The sequence below is a fragment of the Sorex fumeus genome, unplaced genomic scaffold (assembly GCF_029834395.1).
Source record: "Sorex fumeus unplaced genomic scaffold, SorFum_2.1 ptg000051l, whole genome shotgun sequence".
In the NCBI taxonomy this organism is placed as follows: Eukaryota; Metazoa; Chordata; class Mammalia; order Eulipotyphla; family Soricidae; genus Sorex; species Sorex fumeus.
The window spans coordinates 1856655-1883155 of NW_026606108.1; the positions used below are offsets into that span (position 1 = coordinate 1856655).

A 26501-nucleotide genomic window follows, 5' to 3' on the forward strand; every position below is an offset into this window, starting at 1 on the left:
AGAAGAAATGAACAGAAGTTTCCTCAAAAAAAAATACAAATGGGCAAAAGGCACATGAGAAAAAGCTCCACATTGCTAGCCATCAGTGAGATGCAAATCAAAACAACAATGAGATATCATCTCACACCACAGAGACTGGCACACAATCAAAAGAACAAAAGCAACCAGTGCTGGTGTGAATATGGGGAAAAAGCGACACTCACTGTTGGTGGGAATGCCCACTGGTTCAGCCTTCTGGAAAACAATATGGACAGTCCTTCAAAAACTAGAAATTGAGTTTCCATATGACCCCGCAATACCACTTCTGGGAATATATCCCGAGGATGCAAAAAAAGCATAGTAGAAATGACATCTGTACCTATATGTTCATTGCAGCACTGTTCACAATAGCCAAACTCTGGAAACAACCCAAGTGCCCTAGAACAGATGATTGGTTAAAGAAACTTTGGTACATCTACACAATGGAATACTATGCAGCTGTTAGGAGAGATGGAGTCATTAACTTTGCTTATAACTGGATAGACATGGAGAATATCATGCTAAGCGAAATGAGTCAGAAAGAGAGGGACAGACATAGAAAAAACATGAGGCTGACACCCAAGGACAGTAGATACAAGGCCCAGGAGGATTGCCCCATAGATGGAAGTCTGTCTCATGAGCAGAGGGGAGAAGGCAGCTGGAATAGAGAAGGGATCACTAAGAAAATGATGGCTGGAGGAATCAGTTGGGATGGGAGATTTGTGCTGAAAGTAGATAATGGACCAAACATGCTGACCTCTCAGTGTCTATATTGCAAACCATAATTCCCAAAAGTAGAGAGAGAGTATGGGGGATTTGTCTGCCACAGAGGCAGGGGGAGGGTGGGGAAGGGGGTATACTGGAGATATTGGTGGTGGGGAATGTGCACTGGTGGAGGGATGGGTATTAGATCATTGTGTGATTGTAACCCAAACACGAAAGCTTGTAACTTTCTCATGGTGATTTAATAAAATTAAAAAAATAACAGTCACAATTGTTGGTATATTTAACATGATAAAATGCTATCTTTTATTATTGAAAAAACTCAGTAAGTTGAGAAGGAGCAGATCTTAACAAAATAAAAGAGATTAGGCAAGAAAAATAGTTAAAAGCATCAAAATTACAAAAAAGTAGAATTTCATTTTTGCTGACAACACAGTGTATGGAAAATTCTAAAGACTCCACTGCTGAGAAAAACACTCCTAAAATTTTATATGGAACCATAGCACTGTAGCATTGTCCTCCTATTCTTCATTGATTTGCTTGAGTGGGCACCAGTAATATCTCCATTGTGAGATAAGTTATTGTTTTTGGCATATTGAATATGACATGGGGAGCTTGCCTCATTCCTGAGAAAAGAACCAAGTTGGAGTCCCCCACCCCCCCAGCGCCATCTTACAGCACACAGAAGCAAAGAAGAAAACCGGCTGGAGGGCCCCACAGCTCCCGGAGAATGCTCCAGGCTTCAAATATCATCAGGAGGTCCCAGATGGGGTAGGTGTTGTCTCCCAGCCTTCTCCAGATGGAAGCCTGGTGACCATGAGCTTCTACAAGCATGGCTCTGGCATGCAGGTACCAGGACAATTTTTCCAAACTGCAATGGGGCCGCCACGACATTAGGCAATCTCTGATTCCGGAAGTCACGCCCAAAACTTGCCCCCCAGCACCATCTTACAGCACACAGCAGCAAAGAGGAAAACTGGCTGGAGGGCCCCACAGCTCCTGGAGAATGCTCCAGGCTCCAAATATCACCGGGAGGTCCCAGATGGGGTAGGTGCTGTCTCCCCGCCTTCTCCAGGTGGAATCCCGGTGACCATGAACTTCTACAAGTATGGCTCTGGCATGCAGGTACCAGGATAATTTTTCCGAACTGCCACATAAGCGGCCAGGTGACATTTTCTGATATGCAAAGTGATCAATAAAAAGTAAATCGTCCAGCATTTTTCCCTGAAAATCAGGCTTGAATGGTGGTGGGAAAATCTGAGAAAAAGATAATGCCCAACTGAAATACATCTGGACTGTGTATTTAACTACGGTGCTATGCCGCCCAGGGAGGGGGAGGGTGTCTGTCCTTCCGCCTGTCCCCCTCTGCAGCAGCGGCATGGTGGCCTGCATCTTTTAGAGCCTAATGAACAGCCAGGTGTGTGATTGCATTGATGAGGCACGCGGGGCTTTATGGGATGGGGGGTGGAATCGGCCCTGCTCCCCGACATGACAATGCTCCGGATTGCCACCCTCAAATGCTTCCTCCTGCTTCTGACGAACCATGAATCCAGAGGCACACATACAAACCTCGGAACCCCGGGGCTTCTGGCAGTAATCCCTCTAGGTTTATTACTAAAATATTATAAATGTAAAAAAAATGTAAAGGCCCTCCCATTGTTCATCGATTTGCTCGAGCGGGCCCAGTAACATCTCCATTGGAGACTTTGTTGTTACTGTGTTTGGCATATCAAATACGTCACGGATAGCTTGCCAGGCTCTGCTGTGCGGGCGAGATACTCTCGGTAGCTTGCAGGGCTCTTGGAGAGGGGCGGAGGAATCGAACTCGGGTCGGCCATGTTGGCTGCGTGCAAGGCAAACGCCCTACCACTGTGCTATAATCCAAATTCGCCTGGTCGCTATTGTGGCCACACAACATCATATGCTCTTCATAATCAACAATAGAAAACAAATTTTCTAATGATGTCTTTGTGGCAGGTCTAAATGTTGGGGAAAATTCCAAATAACAATGATGGGTCTTTTGTCATAATATTGAATGTGATCAACAGAGAGAGAGAGAGAGAGAGAGAGACAGAGAGAGAGAGAGAGTAAAGTGGAAATCTGCCACACAGGTGGGGGTGGGTGGGGGGTATACTGGGGTTCTTGGTGGTGGAAACTGTGCACTGGTAAAGGGACAGGTGTTTGATCATTGTATGACCAACCGAGACTTGAACTGAAAGGCTTTGTTACTGTTCTCACGGTGATTCAACAAATAAAAAATATATATATATAAGAAAGGGCTTCTAGATAATAAAAGTTCCAAAGAACCAAAAAAAAAAAAAAGAACAAAGTTGGAGGCATCACACTAATTTCAAACTGTTACAAAGCTAAACTAATGAAACAGTATGGCACTGATAAGTACACATGCCAACAGAACAAAGATGTGTATATATGTGTGTGTGTATATATATAAACATATAGTGAACAAGGGAAACAAAAATTCTATAAGAATAGAAATATCTCTTTAATATGTATTTGGGAAAATTAGATAATCACATGCTATGCGATGAAAGCCAACACCTATTTTATACTACTCCAAAAATTAGTTCAAAATTGATGAAGAGCTTAAACATAGGACCTGAAGCCAAAAATTCCTAGAAGAAAACATAGGGAGAAAAACTCCAGTGATTTATTTTGGAGACGACACCAAAAAGCACAAAAGCACAAAAACCAAAGCAAAAATCAACCAATGTGATTACACTCTATTTAACACTTGAGAACAGAAAAAGAAACAAGTGAATTGGAAATGCAGTCAGCCGAACTGGAAAAAAATAGTTGTAAAACACCGATCTGACAAGATGTTATGGTCCCAAGTAAATAGGAGACTCATAAAACTCCACAGCCACCAGCCAAATAATCCAAGTAAACTGTCAGTAAAGAATCTGCCTGCTTCTACAGAGGATTCAGGAAGCAAATGAAAAGATATTCGCCATTGCTTATCACCTGGGAAATGCAAATCAAGTAAGATAATCACCTACACCTGCTAAAATGACTGTTACAAAAATATGGAAGACAAGGAATGCTGGCTAGGAAGAGGAGAAAAGAGAACCCTGGGATGGAAAACAAAAGAATAGCATCATCTCTCCAAAGAAAATTAAGTTGGTATCTCAAAGAGATACTCACATCATTCACGGCAGCATGTTCTCAATAACCAGGCTTAGAAACAAGGGGTTCAAGTTCTTTCCTTGAATGCGGCTAACTGTATTTTTACTGAGCACTGTCAGGAGTCACTCATAACCACAGAGACAGGAATAGTCCCTAGCACCGCTGGGTATGGTACAAGCCCCACTATAAAAACATATATGGAAACAACTTAAAGATCTCCATAGATGGGTGGATGGATAAATGGTATATACCTGTATATCTATAGGCATCTATGTTTATAAAATAAGTCATAGACCAGCGAGCCTGCCATCTGAACTGATATTAATGGTTCTTGTGGGCATTATGCCAAGTGAAATGTCAGTGGAAGGCAAACATACCATATGATGGCACTTACAGGTGGAATCAAATCACTCAAACTCACTGAAATAAGACAGATTTATGTTTACCAGGAGCCGAGGAAGGGGTAAAGGGAGGGTGGATGAAAAAATACTGGTCAGTGTATACAAACTTTGAGTTACAAGATGAATGACATCTGGGAGTGGGGTCTAAAGCAGAACATGGTAGCTATAGATAAAATATTTGTTATATAATTAAAAGTGGGGCTGGAGCGATAGCACAGTGGGTAGAGCATTTGCCTTGCAAGCAGCCAACATGGCCGATCCGAGTTCGACTCCTCGGCCCCTCTCGGAGAGCCCAGCAAGCTACCGAGAGTATCTCGCCCACACAGCAAAGCCTGGCAAGCTCCACATGATGTATTCAATATGCCAAACACAGTAACAACAAGTCTCACAATGTTACTGGGCCCACTCGAGCAAATCGATGAACAATGGGAGGACAGTGACAATTAAAAGTACCTATTACCTCAATGGTTTCACCATAAACATCCCCACAACAAAATAGTAATTATGTGTAATGTGAGATGGTTTTATTACAGTAAGAATTGGAACATAGTCATCGGATACCTTCCCACACCATGTCATTTAGGTCTCAATAAAATGGAAACATATATAATTATTGATTCAGGGCACCTGTACCAAGCCTCATTCATGTACACTGTGAATCCCACATTCCTCTTGGTCATGTAACCAACATTTATATATGTGAGAATGAACAAGACAAGGAAGATAGATCATTCCCTGGAGGGGTACAGTGCACATACCCCACCACTCAAGGATGTTCACTGGGAGTGAACTGGATTCAGTGAGTGGTAAGAGCCACTCTTTGTATCTCTGACTTTTCAGAAGCTCTGAGAGTTATGACCTTGCCCTTTGGCAACTGATCTCCTTCAAAGAAGTTCCTTTGCACAAGGGGAGAGAAATTAACTCTTGGAGCCTCCCCTAGTAAAGTCTCTGGCTGAGTCCCTGACCAATGATTGATAGTCAATCAACAAAGATGATTGACCATCATTTTTATGGCAGCTTTGAGTACTCAGACAGATTAGTGTGGTCTTATTTTAAACATATTCCATTTTAATTTCCTTTCCATAGTATGTCTGAGTCTATGCCTTGCCTTGGGTCTGAGAGTTTTCATTTTTCTTCAGTGTGACATGAAGATTGCATTAACAATGCTTCCTTCCCAGTTGCAGGACAGCGTCTGGCACATGGAAACACCCTGCACCAGTGTTGGTTGCCTTAAGAACAGATTCCCATGGATTTATTAATATCCTGGAAAGAGCTGTGATACCAGCAGATGGAATGTGATGTGCCTCATGGAATCAAGTGTACGGTGATGCAGATGGTGTGCGATTTGCCATGAACAGTTCATCAGTATTTCTAGCTTAGTGGCAAGAAAGTTCATGAATGAAAAGCTTATAACAGATCTGTTTCAGAGATCATGAGTATGCTGTATAGTCTGGTATAGATTCTTAATAATAAATCATGATCAAATAAGTAATGATCAAAATGATTCACTTGATCATTTGACACTTGACATCCCATTACTTATTGATTTACTTGAGAGGGAGCCAGTAACATCTCCATTTATCCCTGTCATGTGTTAGTGTATCCTAATGGTGTCTCTCATTCCTGGAACACGAAGAACCTCAAACCAATCATTCAGGGTCTTGACGAAGAAGTCTGACCATCTCGCAGGTGGGCGGCCATGCAATATTTTGAAGTCCCGTGGAATCCAGGTGGTAATGGCTCTAGGCCAGTGGTCATCTCCAAATTGCATTATGTGTCCATCCCATCTGATTTTCGATCCCTTGGCAAACGAGACAGCATCCCTGATTCTTGATCATCGATGGTGGTCAAAACTCCGGATTCTTTCTCTCACTTGAGTGAAGCATAATACTCCAAGCATAGCTCTTTTGATTCCTCTTTGGGAGACCCAAATAGCGTTCCGATCCTGTTTTTGTAGGACTCAGGTCTCTGAGGCTATGTTAATGCAGGAAGAACAGTGGAATTAAAGAGATATGCCCAGAGCCAGAGGTTATTTGTCCTCTTAGCTAATTCTTTGACACTCTTGAAGGCGTTCCAAGCAACTCTCTTCCTCCTGCTCAACTCAGGTGCCAGATCATTTGTCATGTTGACTTCCTGACTTAGGTACACATAACTGTTGCATTCAGAGATGTTCATTCCATTGAGAACAAATGGAATGTCAGGAACAAGATTGTTTCTAATAAACATTGTCTTCATGAGATTCAGCTGTAGTCCGACATTTCCACAGGGTCGAAGTCGGCCATCATTTGTGCTGCTTGGCTAATGTCTGGTGTCATTAGAACAATGCCATCAGCAAAGTGGAGATGGTGTAGTTGCCGACCATCTATCTTCACTCCTATTCCTTCCCATTCCAGTCGTTGCGTGACATTCTTGAGGGTGGCACTGAAGAGTTTTGGTGAAATGGTATCACCTAGTCAAACCCCTCTCTTGACGTCAATGATCACCTCCCTGTAGAATGGTGAGATCCTGGTAGTGAATCCACAATACAGCTCACGGAGGATCCTGATGTATTGAGTTTGAACGCCCTGTTTGGCTGGGGCTTTGATGACCGCTTTTGTCTCAACAGAATCAAAGGACTTCCTTAAATCAATGGATGTTAGACAGAGCGGCATCTTGAACTCCTGAGAAACCTAAATGAGCTTGGTTAATGTGTGGATATGGTCGATCGTGCTGAATCCTTTTCAGAATGTGGCTTGCTCACATGATTGTCCTTCATCTAGTGTTCTGCCAATCCTACTTAGGATAACTCTAGTGAACAGCTTGTAGATGATAGACAATGGGCAGATAGGATGATAGTTGCCAATGTTGTGGATGTCTCCCTTCTTATACAGTAGTACAGTCATGCTGGCTTTCCATTGGGATGGAAACTTGCATTCAAACAGGTAGCATGTGAAGAGCCGAGCCAGTGTATTGATAAGTACTGATGGCAGGTTCTTCAGGTGTTTGGGTCTGACCTTGTCTGGGCCAGGTGCTGTTTGCTTCTTTACTGACAAAATGGCATGTCGAATTTCAGAAGGGAGAACATTGGGAACAACATATCCATCCTGCGGAATTTGGTATGTGGGTAGTTGGACGTGGCTATCAAAGATATGCAAGATGAAGTCATAGATAATCTTCTCCTCTTCTCCATTGCCCTTCTGGAAGATGTGATAGATTCATCAGGACATCGGAGGGCAGTCATCTTGGTCTTGTAGTTGGCGAAGGACAGGCGAGCATTGTGAATGCTTTTCCTGGCTTCTGCCGCATCTGCCAGCACTGCTGCTCTTCTCTCTTTGAGGTCTTCCTTGATCGCTTCTCTGCACTGCTTTGCAAGCTCAGACATTTGCTTGTAGTTGCCCAAGACTTGTGCCAAACCATGTTGGTGAATGAGCTCGAGAGTTTTCCAAGACAGGTGTCTTTTTGTGGCTATCTCTATCTCGGCATTCCTTGCACAATCATGAAGGTGCTGAACCAGTTGATTGTATTGTTTGTCAATGCTGTCAATGGCGGCATCTTCCCATGTTGCCACAATAGTTCCAAAGAGCTCCCAGTTGGTAGTCATTCTGGGAGTTTTCTTAAACTTTGCAGCCCTTTCTCCCCACTCTGTGAAGTAGAATTTTGCATGAAGGAGATGGTGGTCCCATCCTCTTTGGAATTTTGGGACAACAGCAACATCGATCAGGCAAACCCGTCCATTGAATATGATGTGGTTAATTTCATTGTGGAACCGTCCACTGGAAGACTTCCATGTCTAATGTTTATATTTGGCCTTCTGGAACTGTGAGTTACCATGGATGGTCTTAGTTGACATGATGAACTCAGATAGTCTCTCACCCTGTTCGTTCTATTCTAGGCCATGTGTCCTGATGTGGAGTTCTTCGGCTGATCTTCTTGGTCCTATCTTGACATTAAAATCACAGACAATGATCTTGTAGAAGGTGTGGTCTTCTTCATAGAACTTCTCCAGCTCCATGTAGAACTTCTCAAGTTCTTCTTCATTATAATTGGATGTTAGTGCACAGACAATGAAGATACAAACTGCCAGCAGTGAGCCACATCTATTCATGTGTAATCGTCCAATTCGGGTTGTTAGGCATTCAAATGAATCAATGCTCATGGCCAAAGTGACTCAGAAAAACTTATGCTGTTTGTTTCCATTGAAAATGTTAAAAGGCTATATGATTTCTTTTTATTAGACAAGGCTGTGCATTGCCCCCAAGGAAAGCCCAGAGACATTCTCCCAAGGTGGGTGGGGAATAAACGAGCATCAGAGACACCATCTTGCTTCTCAGGTGTACACACACACACAATTAAGAGATGTTCTTACATTCTGTGTATTCGATATTGGGCCAGATCCAGTTATAGATAGGACAGAGGGAGAGGGAGAGGGATTTCTGAGACTTCCTCTCTCTCTACCTTGGACAAGAATCAGCAGCAGCCCCCCTAGAATCTTCAAGGGGGCACACAGACCCTGGAGGAGACTGGTCAGCTGACCACACCACAGGTAGCAGACCACCAGCATTCACTGTTCCCCACTGGCCCTACAGGGAAAGTCTCAGGAAAGATTTCCCTTCTGTACTACTGTGTTATTCTTTTAACTCGTTGTGCCAACTAGCCCTCTATACTCCCCAAGCCTGATCTGAGAATAAGATGGCTTGAGAGGGGGAGGGAGACCTTCGTCTTCTTAGGCTGCTAGGCCTTGAATTAACTAATTTTTCTTACATTAATTCTTGTTTCTTAAGCAATTGCCCTTCACATGGCAAGCCATTCTACAGGATCTGTTGTTCCTATCTCCATAAATGTGGGGTGCATTGTTCAGAATGGCATGTATGTATGTGAACTGCAGTGTCATGCTAGCAAAAATTGTATTTATCAAAAGATTTACTTAAGCCAAAAATCAAATGTCTGCAATTTGTAATGCAAATATATTTCCTGGGTCAGTCAACAGCTTTGCATTGTTGCATTATGAGGAATAACTGACAAATAGCTCGTAACAAAAAGACTCATACAAAATCGTATAGGAATTGTGTTTGCTTCAATATTTGGGGGTGAGTGATGAGATAAACATTTGATGAGAAATTATTATTCTTTTAGCATTTGTACCAAAGCTGCAAGTTCAGCTAGAAACGTACCTATTTCAGGGCACTGAAGAATTTGGGTCCTTGATTTATTATCTCTGTTCCCAGAAAGCTCTGAACCAGCATTTACTGAAACAGGGGGCTCTTGATTTCCATATACTTTTGTGCATTTGTTTGGCAATATAATATATTTTGTTTCACCTTCAACAGTAAAAGAGCACATTTTGGCCTTTAGAGCTCTACCAGACAGACAAGTGTGCCCCCAATCAAAGAAGGACACGGAGCAGCTGGGAGTTGGAACTACTACTAAAATTCCTAAGATGATTGACTAATTGATTTATTTTGAGTTTCGGGCCACAAATGGTGGTGCTCAGGGCTGCTGTGCGGGTTCTGTGCTGAAGGACCACACTGGTGGGGTTTGGGGGACCAAATGTGGTGCTGGGATTCAATGGGGTCAACCATGTGCAAGAGAATTGCTTTAAGTCCTGACTGACTAGCCTGAAAATGACCCACCAGAGAGAAAACACTTCCAGATGATAGTATTAATATTTCTGTATGTCCTACTATGTGACTAGAGCAACAATGGCAGATGCAATAAAAATCCAATTTTTTTTGTGGGGAAGGGCAGAGAGATAGTACAGAAGGTAGGACACTTGCCTTGCACTTAGTCAACTAAAACTGATCCCTGGAACCAAAGATAATCTCAAGAGCACTGCTGGCATTGGTCCCTGAGCACAGAGCCAAGAGTAAGCCATAAGTACAGCCAGGAGTGTCCCCTAAACCAATGACCAACCAACCAAATACTAACTTTCCAAAACTCATAAAATTAACCTGAAACCTGGCAACAGCTTCTGGGGGCTGATTCAGGCCAAAGCTGGACTGTGATTACATAACAGCCATTTCTCCCCACATATTTGGGGGCTTCACAACCCCAAATATTTTGACCACTCCCCAAACCAGGCATCTCAGAAGCTATGGAAGAGCTCCAATAAACCCAGAGTCTTCCAATTACTATCACCCCTCTAGTATGTAATGATGTAATTTATCGTTAGTGTCAGTCAAATGAATCATCATCTCCTAGAAGCCCCTGTTTTGGACCCAGATGGGTGACAAAATTATCTTCTGTGGTGATGGGCTTTCAGTTGCAATAAAGATCTTGAGGTTGGAAGAGAATTTTGAATTGTTGGGGTGAAGCAATGAAAATGTGTTCTTGAGAAGGGGCCAAGAAGGCCACCAAACTTGAAGAAAGATGAACAGAGGGAAGCAGAAGATGCATCCAGGAAAGCAGGGATGTGGACAACATCATTTAGAAAGGAAGAGGGCATGGAATCTTCTAGGTACTGCAGTTTGTAAACACCTCCAAATTTTCTCCTATAGGGAGATGTTAAACTCTTTCCATGCAAAATGGAAAACTTAAACACTGTGTTGTTTACAGCTGCCCCATGTGTTACAGGACCAATAGGAAATTAATACATTGGAACCTCATGTCTTTAGGCAGGGCTGAGACTGAGTGCACTGAGGGCACAGCTGAGATGCCTCCATCCCCCAGAAGGCTTCATGAGCACCAATGTGGATATCAGTAACCCGCTACTACAGAGGAAGTGGGGGCAATGGGGGAGCAAATGTATCATCTTAAAGAAAATGTTGAAAATCACACACTAGTGATAGAAATACTCATTTAATGCCTATTTGCTTTGAGGACCAAGAAAGAAAGAAGGAGCACGTTTTTTGGAAACGGGAGGAAAAAGTTAACTGTGGAAGTTATATAAGAGTTACATAGTGGGGGGAAATTTGGCTCAGAGTTGGGTTCTATAGTTATGTGACTCTCCAAACTCACACACACTACACTTGCATACTTGGCTAGACAAGATTTCTGAGTAAAGTGTTGAAAGTGCAACCTGCCTTCTTCTGCCTGTGGTAGAACGTGATGGAAAGAGAGAATTGTGGAGATAAACTGTTAAGCAAAAACGAACCAGGAAGTCAGGATAGGAGATTTTCTTGGTTTCTCCAGACTGTGAAATTTGCTAAAGTTAGAAAAAACACTGTTAAATCAGTGTGCTCTGAAGACAAAATCAAGAATATGTCAGGTTGGCAGAGTCTCCTGCCCCCACGCCTGGCTCTCCTCACCGGGGCCCCTTGAAGGGAGGCGGGTTGAGTCCCCCCCATCCCCCAGCAGAGCCCCAGAAGCCGAAGACCTCCAGAACCAGTCACAGCCACGCTGAGACCACTCCCCACACGTCCGGACAAGCCTTATGCATGAAGGAACCGGCAGAGGAACCCAGGCATGTGGGTCCCGGGGCTGAGATCTCCAAGCCTGCTCGGATTGCGACTGGGCCTTCTCCACCCAGATCATCCATCTTCCAGTAGGTAGGCATCACACCCACCAGCTGCTGCCCACGCCAGGTTGGTCCCATCAATGGCCAAGATGCATAGACTATAAAACCCAGCTCCCGGAAGCTTATTATCTTATTATCTCATTTTTCCTTTGGAGAACCCGGCAGGCTACCTAAAGTATCCTGCCCGCACGGCAGAGTCTGGCAAACTTCCCGTGTCGTACTCAATATGCGAAACACCAGTAACAATGATGGGTCTCATTCTCCTAACTCTGAAAAGCATTGGATATGGCTCTTTTAAAATTACAGGGCTAGGAAGAAGGAGATGTTACTGGTGCCTGCTCGAGGCAATCGACGAACAACAGGATGATCGTGATTGTGATCATGATGGTCAGGTTATCTTGTGTTTTCTTTTAAATAACGTCTTTGAAGGACCAGATAGGGATAATGCAGGGGCGAAGGTGCTTGCTGCCTTGATTGCCGCTGACCCCAGTTCAGTCTCTGGCACTGAGCTGAGGGAGTCCCTAAACACAGCTGGGTCTCATACCCTCCTCCCTTTAAAAAAAGGAGAACAGCATGATTGTTCACAATGCAAAAGTGTACTAAGTTAAAGAGCCCCAGAAGCCGAAGACCTCCAGAACCAGTGTGAAAGGGTGAGTGGCATTGGCTGAGGGAAGCAGACATGGCGAAGGGCTCTGTGCCCAAACACTGTATGCCTTAAATACGGTCATGAGTAACTTTGTAATTGTATGAGTGAATAAAGAAAATAATAAAAAATTTTAAATATACAAAGAGAAAAGCTTTGAAGACATTTGGTATTTGGTTTTTTGGATTCACTCGGTCATCTCAGCAAACAAGAGTTCTACCTTTAGACTACAATGCAGATCTACGCAAAGACATGGCCTGAAAGAGCACAAGGGCATTTTCCTTGAGTCATTTTCTTCTAACTAAGTAGGGCTATATAAAATCAATAAGCATACAAGTAACATTGGTTTGTGGGCTTGGAGTGCTTTGATAATTTGTATATAATAAATAGCACCAAAATGGGACGAAGAAATGGGTCATTTTAGAATGAAGTTCAGGTATACTTGTGAAATTAGGCCAATATTAATATGAAATAAATCACTTTAAGTGAAGCTATCTGACAAGAAAAATATCTTAAAAAATCCTTTTAGATATCTAAAAAGATATCTACAGAAATTATTCTAAACAGACATCCTCCAAGCTCATGTGGAATATTCTCTAGAATAAGCCACTGACTAGGTCATAAAGTAAGTCTCAATAAATTTACAATCACTGAATCCAACCAATGTAAGTGCTACAATGACAACTGGAGTTAATGAAATATACAAAAAATAGGAGCAAATCTGAATTTCATTTCTATGTGACAATTTAACAATATATATTCAGCTTCATTGATTGAGCTAGTGTGGTCGTGACACCAAGCCAGACATAGAAACCAAGAAAGCAGATTTGAGGGTCCAGAAACAAATTGTTGTGTATATGGAAAGTGAACTTTTGACCAAGGTGCCAAGAACAATTCTTTGGATAAGAAGAGTTTTCTTATTTTCAAAAAATGGTGCTGGATAACTAGATTTCCTTCCTCTCCCCATACAAAATTTCAACTCAAAGCAGAATCACACTGATATTTCTGCATTAAAATGAAAAAAATCTTAGGAAAAAACTGTTAAATTAAACTGTAATGACCCCCATTAGGAACTAGTTTCTTAGGTTTAAGAGCTTAAGCAACAAAATTTTAGAGACTAAATTAGATTTTTGAAAATCTAAAAATTTTGTTTTGAAGAATATTATTAAATAAAACATTAGGCTGCAAGAAAATATTTGCATACTATGTATGTTGAGAAACTTGCCTCCAGATAATTTCACACTAAAATGACAACCCAACAAAAATGAGCAGAAGATTAAAGTGGATTATTTAATAGCCGATAAACACTGAAAAAGATATTTTACACCATTACCAATGGGAGAAATGCTAACCGAATCACCATTAACCATTACTTCACACTTTGAAGAAGATCATAAAAACAGAGATGGACAGCTCCAAAGTGTCAGTGATACTATGAAGAAATTGAAACAAAAATGATTGCAAAATGGCAATGAGAAAAAATGGCCATTCCTTAAAATGTAAATATAAAGTTGGTATGCCTGGCAATTCTACTGCTAGCTGTATGTTGTGCAAATATTGAAAAAAATATGAGTTATAACTTGCAGATAAAATTCCATGGCAGAATTATTCAGAACAGCCCCAAAGTGAGAACAATCCAAGTGTATATCAACCAAAAAAAAATGGAACATTCCAGAAGGTGTATAAAGACAAATTAATATTATCCAATATTGCAAAATTATTATCCAATAATGCAACACGACAAACCATAAACATACTATTCTAAGTGAAAGAGCTCACACAAAAGGTCAGGGGTCTTATGTTTCAAGACATCAGCACAGCTAAATAAAGTGGTTACCAAGATAAATGGAAAGTGACAATGTGTTCCAAGATTACGCTGGAGTTGATGAAAATATGCCAGTATTAGACAGTACCAACAATTGCTCAAATCAATGCATAGGCTTAAAAATGCCAAGTTGTGGAACTGATGAGGATGGAATCTGTATTTCATGGACTACTGTATTAAAATACATCATGAACCTTACTAGTGCAAGACATGACCTCAGAACTGCCCATCTGGGTTTCACTGACATGTCCACATGGCCAGAGTCAGACCCATGAATGGTGGTTGGAGTCTCTCCTCTCTTCCTTTTCTTTTTCAGTATTATGATGTATCCGAAGGTTGAGCTTCCTCTTTGTGCTCAGGTTTGTGAAAATGCTCATCCATTCAAATATTTCTCTTTTCTAGATTTCCTTTCCAAACTCAATGGGGAAGTGCCTTCTTGTGGAGTTTATGGAGCTGCATGGTGCCAGGGTTCAGTAGGGGCTTTCTGCATGAGAAGCCTGCCCTCCCTCCAGCCCTTGGATCTCTCTCCCTGGCAGATCTGTCCTAGATCACAAACCTCTCTCTGGATATTACCTACCTTTGTGACAAAACTATAGCCATAAAAACATTATTTTGGGGGGAAGACTTCACAAAGCTTGGTTTCACAGGTTGATATCTATTTCCCTCACATAATTGTTGGAAACTTTTGAGAGATTAACAAAATGTCAGCCTGTAACTATTTTAACGTTAGGAAATTCACCTGTGAAATGACACAAATTCACAGAAAAATTAACAAAAGTTAACCAAATCTTACTTCTGCTGTTTCAAGTTCATTGGTTCTTTGTTGCTTACTGGTCAAAATACCTAAAATCTATCACTTCTTCTAAGAGTGAATGAGAAGTAAGAAGTAGAAGATTCTATTGACGTTGTAGTGAAAACATGTTGTTTCACTCAATGTTTTGTGAGTTCACAAATGGGTTCTCAATGTGTCCGGTGGCCAATAACCCCCTGCCCATCCTCCCTGGGCCTCCCCTGCTGAACAACAAAGAGATGAGGGGCCACTAACAGATGGTGAAAATGACACATTTAATTCAGAGCTTCTATCATACTCATAGAACATCTGAGAGGGTTCAAGGTATAGGACTGCATGTAGGTGTGATTGGTCATTTACAGAGGTAAAGTATTTTGGTGGAGGCAATTCTCTTGGGGGGATTAATCCAAGGAGATACTCTGTCTCCCAGACACATCTATATTGGTTTTCTTTTCCCCTTTTATTGTATATTAAAAAATTAAGTTGACTCTTATTAATACTTGCAATTATTTGGATAAACACAGTAAAAGATATAGATTCCAAAACTTCTCTGGGCTCTGAGATCAAGCAAGGCTTTTACTGTAAATCCCAGACTAAGTTCTCAGGCCAGGTCAGCTTGTCCTTCCCCATAGGGGTCCTATCTCTTAAGTCATAATGGCTTGCATGAAGATTGTGCTTTTATGCTTTCAAGGTTGTCCCATTTCAATGCTGGGATAGCTTTGCCACTCACCCTGGGTCCATTCAAGTCCCACAGTGAGACCTCCCTTTTGGGGTGTTAGGAACTACGGAAACCAAAGCCTGAGTGAGGTAATTATGATGGATGCCCAGGAGTAGATCTATTTCAGAGTAAATTAACTTCCAAATATTAGAAGCAGAGCACTAATGGTCTTTCTGTATTTAAGCAAAGAACATTGATCTATTCAAAATTTGAGAAGGGAAATAGGAAAGCAATTAATTCACTACAAAGTCCAGAGTTACTAGAAGGTTTTGACTTAGTAACACAAAGGAAAAGGTTAAATATAAACTCAGGGGATTAGGGGTGCTCATAAGAATGCTATATGCTTCTCTGGGAGGAGGAAAAGGGTCAATTCACTCATGAAACCTAAAACACTTAAGGTTAATATCCAGCAATGTCTGATGAGCCCCAAATTAAACACATATACAAACAAATAAGATACAACCACATAAATATAAGGATTCACATTTCTACCAATTCAGATTTCTACAAATTTTAGTTGTGAAATTTATACAAATCCCTTTAAATGACAACAAAGAACCAAAAGGCTGACAATTACACAGTGACTTATGTTTAAGCCCCTTTCCTTGGGCCTGGGAGATAGTGCAGGGAATCAGGTGCTGCTGATGCTGGTCTGGTCCTGGCAGGGGTGATCCCTGAGCACAGAGCCAGGAATAAACCCTGGCCACAGCTGGTGTATCCTCCCCACATAAAAACGTCTCTTCACTGCTTTTATCCATATGCCTGAGCTTACCTTTCTCAAAATCATCCCAGATAGGGACATAATATATCCAGGGTGAAAGTAATAGTTGCAAATAAATCCCCAGAGTATGAATTCTATAGCAGTAATTTTAGCTACACATTCCAGATAGACTTCCGCACTTCTTAGGAGCCACACACAAGAGGACATTCCATGCCCTGTCACCAGCTTTCCTCAGAAGCCATGCTCGCCATTCTCAGCCGTGCTCCCCATTCTCAGCCAAGCTCCCTGTTCTCAGCCAGGCTCCTCATTCTCAGACTCACAATTTAAGGGTCTGTTTGCACATGTCTTTTAAACTTCAGAGTTGAATGTAACAAGCTACTCAAGAAGGATGCATCTTGATCTATGAATATTTAGGCATGTATTTACATATAAAAATTAGGAAAGGAGGGAAGCAAATGCAAATGAGTAGCATCTAATTTATCTTCCATTACATTCAGAAAAAGTTAAATTTAAGCAACTGCTGAGTCACTTTGCTTGATTCCAATTTGTTCATGCAAGGACTCGTGTGTTTAGAACAAATAATTCAATGAGATCTGGACAGAGAGCTTGAATCTAAATCTTGTAAATAACATATGTTAAATACTAGACCCATCTCCTCGCATAAACCTAATCATTATTGCTCTGAAAATAGTGTGAACATTTTATGCACTTCCTCTGTATCTGGCTTTTAATATGCTGTTATTTTTGTTTCCTTGTTTAAGTCAGGCATCATCCATGAAGAAGATAGCATAACTGTTTTTATTTTACAAATAGAGAAATAGAATTCTGACAGTGAGACAGCTAGCTCAAGTGGGAAAAACAGATATTTAACACTGAGAGCAAATTTTTGGATTACTGTGTTGTAGGTTAACATTGGTTTGTCCTTTCCACCTTGCCTCAGGGAGGTTAGGTTTATTGGGTTACTCCCATTACAGTGCTCCCATTCTTCTGTGTTTATTTGTAACTTCTCTCTTTGTGCTCTATTGACTTGTAAATCCAAGTACTAGTAAATATTGCTTTTCTCTTCTCCTTAAGTCCTTGGCATAGTTAATTCAGAGCAATGTCCTTTTTGTATGGACACAAGAAGACAGTTAATGCTATGTTTTGGTAACTTGGGAGTTCACTGACTAGGAATGATATTTACCTCCTGGATATCTGTTCTCTCGACTTAAGTCTCAGTTGTCCTTACTTCCTACCACCCGAAAAGCAGGGTCCAGACTAGGGACTGGATGGATCCAGGGCAAGTGGTGATCTATGTGCTACCCTGGCATCCAAATGGGCCTGGCCAAAGTGCCATAATGCTTAACTATAAGTTAAGAGCATGGTCATGGACAAATTCTGCCATGATCCAAAAAGCAATAACCAGATTCAGACCCTTCTAGGGTTAGGAAAGATTAATCTGGCCTAAGCACTGTAGTCTGAGATCTATGGCAAAATATCCCCAGGAGAGCCACCCTACAAGTCTCAATGAATCTCTTACTGTGTCCATACAAAATAACTAATATTAAGAAGTCGAGTTAAGATGTTAATTAAGATGTTAATTAAGTTATTGGACTAAGGAGATAAGGAACACCCTAGGTGGTATTTTCCACCTTTGAGCTTGATGGGCAGTCAGGAAGGACTTTCTTATGCTGGTTTTGCTACCTGACTGGGTTGTAGCATCTGCCCAGAGTGCTGGGGGAGTGGGAGAGAGATGAGAGAGACAAGAGAATTGGGAAGAGATGAGAGAGAGCAGGGCAGCAAGATGAAGCATGGAGAGACTAGCAAGGGAGAAGAATGTAGAGGGAGAAGAATGTAGAAAAAGAATACAGGAGCAGACACGTGGAGAGAAAGAGAGTCCAGCCATCAAGATGGAGTGTAGAGAGATGAGTGGGAGAGACAGAGGGAGACGGGAATGAGGAGCAGCGTGAGATTATAATGGGGACCTTAGAGAGACTGAAACAGCGCATGGAGTGAATGGAATAAAGAGCAACTGATCAACCAACTGGCTTGGCCCTCATTTCCTCCTTCGTCTGCCCCATGCTATGGGCCGCCCTGGCTAGGGGAGCGGCCTGAGCCCACCCCAACCCAGGCAGCAAGGGGGAGAGCCGCTAGGGCCTCCCCTAGCTGCCCAGAGATTAAACACTGTGTGACATAGCCCATTGTGAATCAGGTTCCCTATCTGGAAGATAGATTGGAAAACGCATTTATGCAAAGACCAGGTAAAAGATGGAAATATTTAAATGTGGATAAATTCAGAGGAGGCGTTTAAAATTATGGTGTATTAAATATTAAAAGATTAAAACCCACTCATTATGCAAGAGCCTGATAAAATGGCAGTGCTGTCTAACAGCATCCTCCACCCTACCTAGAAGAACACATTTAGTATCCCATAATTGGATCGTTGCCCAGAATGAAAGTGGCGAAATAATAGAATTTTATTTCCTCTGCTAGTGGAGCTTAACCATCAGGTTGTCATTCAGAGTTTTTCTAGAACATGAAGCTTCTAAAAGCTTGATATGACAGGCCTGATTCTAGGTGACCCTGGAAAAAAATCTATGCAGATAGAAATATCTGAGTCAGGCAAGCCATGCCCAGAGAAGCAATGGGCGTTCTTGCTGAGTTTATCCAGACCTGCTAAGATCTGTCCTGAAATAAGAGGTAAGGAAAGTCTGAGTTGTACTGATCAGTGCCCAAGACTGACCAGAAGACCCAGTTGTAGTCCAGACTTGGCCTCCAAACTCCAGAAGGGGACTTCTTTCAAGGGTTGGAATGGCTCTTGTTCTACCAACTATGGATTGTATGAATGAAACCAGGTAATCACATAAGAGTTGAGGATTAAAAGACATACTTCAAGTGTCTTTTCCCAACCCTCAACTTCCCGACCAGCAGATGTCTTGTAAAGAGATATCTTGGCAGACTCAACAATAAATCTCTCGGAAGAGAGCACAGAATGATACGGCATAGCCATGCCTCTACACCCTGCACCAGGCTGTTTCATTTGGGGCACCCAGAGGGGGGCAGGTAAGGCCCCTCCCTGACCCAAAGGAGCCAGCCCCACCAGTCAAAAACCTCCAGAACTCAACTACTACCATGCTCATGGCAGCTCTCCACATGATCAGACAGGCATCACTAATGAGTGAATCTATTCCTGGACATCTCTTACTTTGCATCACTAATATTCCAAGAGTAGCGTACAACTTTTTATGGGGTTTAAAGTAGAAGGCAACCAATCTTAGGGGGAAATATATTTTTACAGATACACACACAAGGCTCAACCTTTAACAACATGTTATTAATCTCTAATAGAAGGGCTTAATGTAAGCTCTTGAGTGAAATACAACAATCTTCACATACTTTCCTCTAAGAAACCTTTTTTTGAATCATTTTTAGAGGATTATTCATAACAAACAATACAAAATAAATTATTTAGGTCCTGCTTTGGGGACAGGGGTTTGGGTTTGGAATGGAAACATGAAATATGGTGGTGGAAAGGTATAATAGTAGTGGGATTGGTGTTCGAATACTAAATATAATTAAATATTGTGAACTACTTTATAAACATAAAATAATTTTTTTAAAAAAGAGATGTCTTGGCAACCTGGACTATTTTGGGTCATATCTCCTGTCTCTAGTTCTTCTCATAAATTCTGAAGATTTTACTCAAAGAGAGAAGCCCTTGGGGGCCTGGGGGAGCTCAGAGGGTGGGTGGAGCACTGATCCCTGGCACTGCATGGTCCTCCCCAGGCAGTCTCACCAGGAGTGGCCTCTCGTGGGGGTAATCCCTGAGCACTACCAGGGATGGTTTAAATTCAAACCTAAACAGTTTAAAAGTTTTGAGTTTTTTTTTTAATTCATGTTTTGGGTCAAACTCTTGGTGTTCAGGGCTTAATTCCTGTTTTACACTCAGGGAAGGCTCAGGGGACCATATGGGGAGCTGGGAATTGACCTGGGGTAGCATGTACAAGGCAAGCACCTTCTTGCCCACTGTACTATCTCTGATTCCTTCAGTCTTCTACAGCTTCTCCTTCTTCTTTAAGTAAGAAAATTTGCTAGCGGTGTTATATAAATTGAACTTGTACAGGATGTTACTTTAGCATTATATATTGGTATTATATATTGTCATATGATCAAGCAATATGTATTATATACTTATGGTACAATGTCATCATCGATAACTCTTCATACTACGCACCAGATCTCCATGGCATATTTATGACTCATTACAAATCTGTACCGCTAAATACCACAAATCTTACTTTCCATCCACTGGTAACAACCATTTTACTGTTTTCTTTTTTAGAAATTTAAATATTTGATCCTTCTATTACATATAAGGGATCCCAGGCAGTGCTTGTCTTTCTCTGTCTGATAGCATTTCTCTCCCCCACCCCTGAGTTTTAATATTCAGTATTCAAATTGCTGTAAACTCTGCCTGCGGTAAAGGATGATTACTTTATAATCTCTAGTACTGCCACAGATGCTGTGAGAACAGACTTATCACAGGTACACTGACTTCTTCACTGTGAGGGCGACTCATCTGGGTAAGTGCTCTTCTCGGTAAACCAACATTTCAAATACTATGTATGAAAAAATGATAACAGGGTTTTATTCAGTTCACAAAAAGACTCCTTCCAGGTCTACAATTTTTCATCTTAATCATAAGACAATTCCACCCCAAAATTTAAGAAGACAGGATCTTGGGGGCCTGGGAGAGCTCAGAGGAGCATTGATTCCTGGCACCGCATGGTCCTCCCCTACCCCTGGAGCCTTGCCAGGAGTGGTCCCTCACTGATCATGGGGTAGTCCCTGGGCACCACCAGGGCTGACTTAAACCCAAACCTAAACAGTTTAAAAATACATGTCCTTTTCAATCATCTTTTCATTACCTCAGAAACACATGTAAGGTAGCTTTGCAGAGAATCAATAGATTTCAGGCTTTATAAAATGACAAACTATAGACTTTCCAAGAGCACAGCTCACTCTGACACCAACTGAAAGTTGGGGAATTCCAAGACCTCCTCCACTTATGACATCAACTGAGACCATCCCAACTAAGGACATTGACAGTGAATTCAAGGGTCCCTGGAACAACCCCAACTAATGACATCAACAGAAAACTGAAGGGTCCCCAAAACCACCCTAATGACATCAACTGTGAATTCAGGTTTTTCTAAGACTATCCTCATCAATGACATCAACTGTGAATTCAGGGGTTTTGAAGATGTCCCCACTAATGACATCACAAATTCAGGGGTTTCTGAATCCGCCCTAACCAATGGTATCAACTATGAATTTAAGGGTTCCTGAGATAGCCCTCAAGTACTGAGGTCACCAGGACTCTACAGAGTCTGACATGCCACTGCCAGTGGCAGCAGAAAGATCCCAACATACCAACTCAAGTGAGTGAGGGTCCCGCTGGGAGGGGAGACAGCCAGCAAGCCCCAAGCTGCCTTGCCTGGCACAGATATACATATGGCATGGGCTTCTCTCACGATGAGAGGTGGCACTAGGCAGGGAATCAAGCCAAGGAGGGAATCTCCAGAGCTTTTGCCAAGGCTCTGCCACAGTGACCTGAATGCATGTCAGTGCAACTGACCACAGCTTCCAGTAATACCAATGACCCACACTACCTACATTATAAATCATAGACATGCAGACCATCTGCAGCAGTCCAGGGACTACTTGGAGCGAGCAGAACATGCAAGGGCTTGGGTTTATCTCGAAGGGCTTATAGGCAAAGACTTGCCCTTCATGACAGGAGGACACTTCTGCATCGTTGCTTTTGCTACTTGACATTTGCTTAGTGTATTTCATGTCATGTTTTAGGCCGACCATTTAGCATGCTTTGACTTGCTTAACACATAAAACTCCACCTGCCAGCGACTTCTAATAAGTCTAATATCCCCATTCTAATATCCCCATTTTATAGGGATAGACCTGGCTCAGAATCTCAGAGTTAATAAGAAAGAGTCCAGATCTAATGTACTTATTTGTTAAATACAGAGGGATGCAAAGGGGCTCCTCCACTTGTGTACTGAGAACAGAAGAAGGGAGTGTAGTTTCAACCCTGCCAGCTCATCCACTTCTTGGACCAAACACTTCTACTTTTGAGTGCCCACCAGACACTCAGAACACATTTTCTACCATGTCGTGTCTTCCCCAGAGAACTTCTCTGACTTTCCCATCCTAAAAAATCCTGCCTTTCCATTCAACCTTAGCAATGGAACCAAAAGTCTGTCAAGAAGAAAACTCTAGAGAAAAAAACATTCAGAGAAAGAATATGTGAGATGGAGAATCTACCAGAAAATTTTTACAATTACAGGGAAGCTCCACTGTGGAGAGAATCATGAGGTGTTCCTTCTTGTCTGAAAGGGAAACTTCAAGGCAGAAAACCAAATCTGAGATTCCTGGTGGCCTTGGCTCCCAGACCTCCATGTTTCAGGGAGTGAGCAAACAGCTTTTCTTCAAGAACTAAAAAGAAAAAACCCAAACACTTAAAATGTGTGATCACTTTTCAACACGTCCAAGAATCCTGACTTTTCAAGTTTCCCCTGTTCATTTGGTCCTTGAGTTTCCAACTGACTTGTCAGAAAAGTGACTGGAAAGGGTCCAAATCTAAACAGCAGAGGTTGAAGCCCCTCTTCATTCAAATGGGTGGGCGAGACAAGATAAGCATCATTCCTGTTTGGAAGCTGCATGTCCCCTGAGTAAACAGAAACAGACTCAGCCTGGGTGGAGGTGGTGTTGGTGGGGGGAGCTGAGCTGCTGGCACGCTCTTCTGTGCTGGCAGGGGCTCCAGAAAGTCTCACACCTTCCCTCTGTCTGTCCCAGTAGACTAGAAAATGCCAGACACTCAGCTCCACTGCTCTGTGAGGGCCCTGGAGAGCTGCCGTGAGCAGCTCCATTTCATTTGTCTTCACTCTATATTTCTCACATCCCAGCAAATTCCTGGGCTCTTTCTGAGACCAGGAAATTTACAATTTCCCAAGAGTCTCATAAATTTTTCCTCAAACCTTGGGCTCACAGGAGATTAAGAGATATGAGGCAAGACGTGGGCATATAATCAACTATAACCTCAAGGTCTCAAGTAAACAGACAATCCCCACCAGCCTGAATAGAAATGCAAGATGTTGATCTTAGCACAAAAATGGTCTTATATGAATAACACCTCTCTGGGAATCTTCTGACACTTTGATAAGAAACATGAAGGCCCCAGTTTTTTCATTACGTTCCCCGCATCCCCACTCCCCATATGAGCCATTCTTAGTCCTATATTACGTTCCTCCCTGGCTAGGGATTTTCTTAGACTTCTCAATGAACTTTTCTGTCTTTCCAGCTCTGAGTCTGAGTATGTCTTTTTCAGAAATGAAACTACTGAAGGCCCTGGGCATCATGGCCTGCTCTGAGACTGCCGTGACTCCTGCATCCCTCACGGCTCTGGGTTGGCAGCTGGAATGCTGAGGAAGAGAGCCCTGTCTAACTACCTTTTTCTTTTATCTTCCTTCCTTCCTTCCTTCCTTCCTTCCTTCCTTCCTTCCTTCCTTTTCTTTCTTTCTATCAAATCACCATGAGCTACAGTTACAAAGCTTTCATGTTTGAGTTTCAGTCATACAATAATTGTACACCCATCCCTCCTTCAGTGAACATTTTCCACCAATATCCCTAGTATCCTTCCTACTCATCTGTCCCACCCTGCCTCTATGGTAGATAATTTCCTTCTTACTCTCTTCCTAATTTGGGGCACTATGGTTTGCAATACAGATAATGAGAGGCCATCATGTTTGTTCCTTTGTCTACTTTCCGCACACATCTTCTATCCTGAGCGATCCCTCCAACCATTATTGACTTAGTGATCCCTTCTCTATTCCAGCTGCCTCCTTCCCCAGCTCATAAGACAGGCTTCCAACCATGGAGCAAAATTCCTGGCCCTTGTATCTACTGTCCTTGGGTGTTAGTCTCATATTATGATATTTTATATTCGACAAATGAGTGCAGTTATTCTGCCCAGAGGGCAGAGCAAAGATTTCAACTCGTGGTGGCCCAGGGTCTCAGCTGTCTGTCATGGCTGCTCTCCTGGGACTGGCATTTGCAGCTGTGGGTGATAGAGTTAATCAGAGGGTAGAAAGGGAGGCCCTCAGCAAGAGTTGGGCCACGTGAGGAGGGTGTCTCCACTGTTTGCTTTTGTTCATCATCAGTGAGACCTCAGCTCACAGCCCCGTCCTTAAACCTGGTTCTCTTCCTGTCCTACAGGGCCCTTTTTTTCAGCTGAAAGATGTCCCCCTAGCACACAGGGCGGGCTGTCTGCAGAGAAACCACACATTGTGCCAGAAGGCATTAGGAGACTTCAAAAAATAGTGAGAGGAGTATTGCCATTTTGACAGTGTTAATCCTCCCGATCTATGAGCAGAGGATGAGTCTCCATTTTCTAGTGTCCTCTTTTATTTCTTGAAATAATGTTTTGTAGTTTTGTTTGTATAGGTCCTTCACCTCTTTAGTTAAGCTGATCGAGGTACTTGATTTTCTGAGGCACTACTGTGAAGGGATTGTTTTTTTAATATCTCTTTCTTCTCTTTCATTATTTCTATATAGGAAAGCCAGGGACATTTGGGTATTGATTTTTTAACCTGCCCCTTAAATATACATATTGTTTCTAGGAGCTTTTTTTAGAGTCTTTAGGATTTTCTAAGTACAGTATCATGTCATCTGCAAATGGTGATAGTTTGACTTCTTCCTTTCCTATCTGAACGCCTTAATTTCTCCCCAAGGCATTAAACAGATTCAATGTGGTCCCTATAAGGATACCCATGACTTTTTTTTCAAAGAAATAGGCAAAACACTCCTGAAATTCATATGGAACAATAACCCCCCACAAATAGCTAAAGCAATCCATGGGAAAAAGATGGGTGGCTTTAACTTCCCCAACTTCAAACTGTACTACAAAGCAGTACTAATTGGAATAGAAACAGACCCACAGACCAATGGAATAGAATTGAATATTCTGACACAGACTTCCAAGTACATGATCACTTAATCTTTGGTAAAGGAACAAGAAATGTGAAGTGGAGCAAGGAAAGATTCTTCAACAAGTGGTGCTGGGAAAACTGGGCAGCTACATACAAAAAATGAACTCTGATCTCTAACACCAAACACAAAAGTCAGATAAAAATATATTAAAGATATCAATATTAGACCTGTATCATAAGACACATGGAGGAAAATGTAGGCAGAACCCTCCATGACATTGAAGCTAAAGGCATCTTTAAGGATGAAACACATTTTTGCTTGCTTTTTCCACTGACAAAGCAAGTGGAAACAAAGATGGAACTACACTAAACTAAGAAGCTTCTGCACCTCAAAAGAAACAGTGACCAAAATACAGAGAGAGTTCATGGAATTATTTTCCCAATTATTTACCATGGAATTACTTAGCCCATGGGAAAATTATTTACCCAATACTTATCAGATAAAGGATTAATATCCTGGATGTACAAGACACTTGTAGAATTTTACAAGAAAAACCCCTCCAACTCATCAAAAAATGGGGAGATGAAATGAACAGAAACTTCCTCAAAAAAGAAATACAAATGGCCAAAAGGTACATGAAAAATGCTCTACATTTCTAATCATTAATGAGATGAAAATCAAAACAACAATGAGATATCATTTTACACCACAGAAATTGGCAAACATCAAAAAGAACAAGAAAAACTAAGGCTGGCACAGATGTGGGGAGAAAGGGACCCTCTTTCATTGTTGGTGGGAATGTCGACTGGTCCAGTCTTTTTGGGAAAAAAATATAAACATTCCTCAAAAAACTAGATATTGAGCTTCCATATGTCCTAGCAATACCACTTCTCAGAATATATACAGGAGATGCAAAATAGTAGAGTAGAGTGCTCGCTTCGGCAGCACATATACTAAAATTGGAACGATACAGAGAAGATTAGCATGGCCCCTGCGCAAGGATGGCATGCAAATTTGTGAAGCGTTTCATATTTTTAATGCCTCTCTTGCAAACCACAGGACCCAAAAGGAGAGAGAGAGAACAAAAGGGAATGCCCTGCC

The 26501-nt window shown here is 41.9% G+C and overlaps 1 protein-coding gene and 1 non-coding gene across 3 annotated transcripts in view; one reads left to right on the forward strand and one right to left on the reverse strand.

The window, feature by feature from the left end:
• The window catches only part of GABRG3 (gamma-aminobutyric acid type A receptor subunit gamma3), a 449853-nt gene that overhangs the window by 85902 nt on the left and 337450 nt on the right, over positions 1 to 26501 (reverse strand). The window lies entirely within an intron of this gene.
• LOC130033234 (U6 spliceosomal RNA) lies at positions 26330 to 26436 on the forward strand. Its single transcript, XR_008793936.1, has one exon. It is a non-coding gene; the product is annotated as a U6 spliceosomal RNA (small nuclear RNA).